At 42.7% G+C, this 1913-nt stretch overlaps 1 non-coding gene across 1 annotated transcript; it reads left to right on the forward strand.

Annotated features, from left to right (window-relative positions):
- The first annotated feature begins 1465 nt into the window (after positions 1 to 1465).
- trnas-gga (transfer RNA serine (anticodon GGA)) lies at positions 1466 to 1538 on the forward strand. The gene has a single exon. It is a non-coding gene; the product is annotated as a tRNA-Ser (tRNA).
- The last annotated feature ends 375 nt before the right edge of the window (positions 1539 to 1913 follow it).

The following is a 1913-nucleotide window of genomic DNA, read 5'->3' on the forward strand; positions in this document are numbered from 1 at the left end:
TAGCAAATGTAGCTAATGCTATGTAGCTCTCTGGCTAACATGAGCTAGCTAAGAAGCATTTAAAACCAATTCATATTTCGTGAGTGTTGTTTTGTGCCAGGGCTGTAGAGTTTCACAGCAAACATGGCTAATCATAGCTAATGTTGTGACATAGAAACTCGCTCAAGTTAGTGATGAAGCTAAGGGATGTAACGTTTCGCAGTTGCTGTTGTTGCTAATGTTAGCATCAAACGTTAAGGACCAAATTAGCCAAATGTTCTAAAGCAAATGCAGTGACAAAGAGAGGAAACTTTAGCAAACCTTACATGGTAAAAGTAGCTTCAACACGCCTATACAGCTTTTTGAATCTCCTGTTTTCTAAGGGGGGCGGTCGGCATCGCTACAAAAAGATTAGCTGGGTGTAGCTGGTCGTCTGTGTATGTCTAACATCACGGGGTCGCACCCGGCAGATTTTGGGCTGCGGTCGATCTCGTCTTGTTTGTCCTTTCGCGCCGTTTGAGCAGTTTAAACAAGGCCAACAAACAAGGTGTGTTGCGCTTGTTTTTCTCCCCGCGTTTATAATCCTCGTCTAGCTATCTTCTCCGCTCGCAGACTGGATTAATTAGCTTGATTGGCATTCCCTGCCTCTAACAAAAGAGCCCAAAGTTTAATCTGGTCACAGACGCTGGTCGTCCGTCTGCGCAATAACAACATACAAACACAATGTCTTTGACTTTTCAATATTACCATGTTGAAAACACACATTAGCCACACTGGAAATGTTAGCTTTAGTTTTAGTTAGTTTTTTAGTCATTGCTAGTTATTGTGAATGGGTTTAGAGTCGTTTTTTCTTTGCAGTGGTTTATTCTAAACTGGAACATTTATTTTATTGTTATAATCATTATTTTCTTGAAGATATTATGCTGGAAAACATAGCCGGCTAAAGCTTATACTTGCCTGCTCATCTTAGCATTTGAACCAATGTGATTTGGCTCGTTATAAAAGTTATTTTAAGATATGTTCATTTCAGGGCGGCACGGTGGAGCAGCTGGTAAAGTGTTGGGCTCACAGTTCTGAGGTCCTGGGGTCAATCCCGGACCCGCCTGTGTGGAGTATGCACGTTCTCCCCGTGCCTGTGTGGTTTTTCTCCGGGCGCTCTGGTTTCCTCCCACATTCCAAAAACATGCAACATTAATTGGACACAAAATTGCCCCGAGGTGTGATTGTAAGTGCGTCGGTCTCAATGTGCCCTGCGATTGGCTGGCGACCAGTTTAGGGTGTATCACGCCTCCTGCCCGTTGAGAGCTAGGATAGGCTCCAGCACTCCCTGACACCCTCGTGAGGATAAGCAGCGAAGAAAATGGATGGATGGTGTTTTAATTTCGATAAGAGATTGACTCCGCAATGTAAAGAAATGCTGAATGCTAAATTAGGTTAAAAAAATGACATTTTTAAAAAAGATGGTTACCACGTGTATCCCAGTCGAGGCCCCGTAGCTCAGTGGTTAGGGCGCTGGTTTGGAAAACCAGGGGTTGTGGGTTCATATCCCACTGGGGCCTCCACTCCCTAAGAAGGGTTGCGTCAGGAAGGGCATCCGGCGTAAAAATTGTGCCAAATATATGTGCGTTCATCTGAGATGACACGCTGTGGCGACCCCGAAAGGCCGGACAAGCCGAAAGAAACAAACAAACAAACCATGTGTATCCCAGTCCTTTTTTTAATATACACATCAAAGATGGTTGATAAATGACATAAAAAAATGTGTTCAAATCCAAAGAATGATGGCTGTTAAATCAAGTCAAGAAAAGAAGTTAATCTTTTATAAACCTCAAAGATGGCTGCTGGATGAAAAAGTCTTTAAATGTGTTTTTAAAATGGAAGTCCAAAAACTTCAGTGATAGCTGTAAAATGATGAAACTGAAAAGAACACTGAT

The sequence above is a fragment of the Syngnathoides biaculeatus genome, chromosome 5 (genome assembly GCF_019802595.1).
Source record: "Syngnathoides biaculeatus isolate LvHL_M chromosome 5, ASM1980259v1, whole genome shotgun sequence".
NCBI classification, from domain to species: domain Eukaryota; kingdom Metazoa; phylum Chordata; class Actinopteri; order Syngnathiformes; family Syngnathidae; genus Syngnathoides; species Syngnathoides biaculeatus.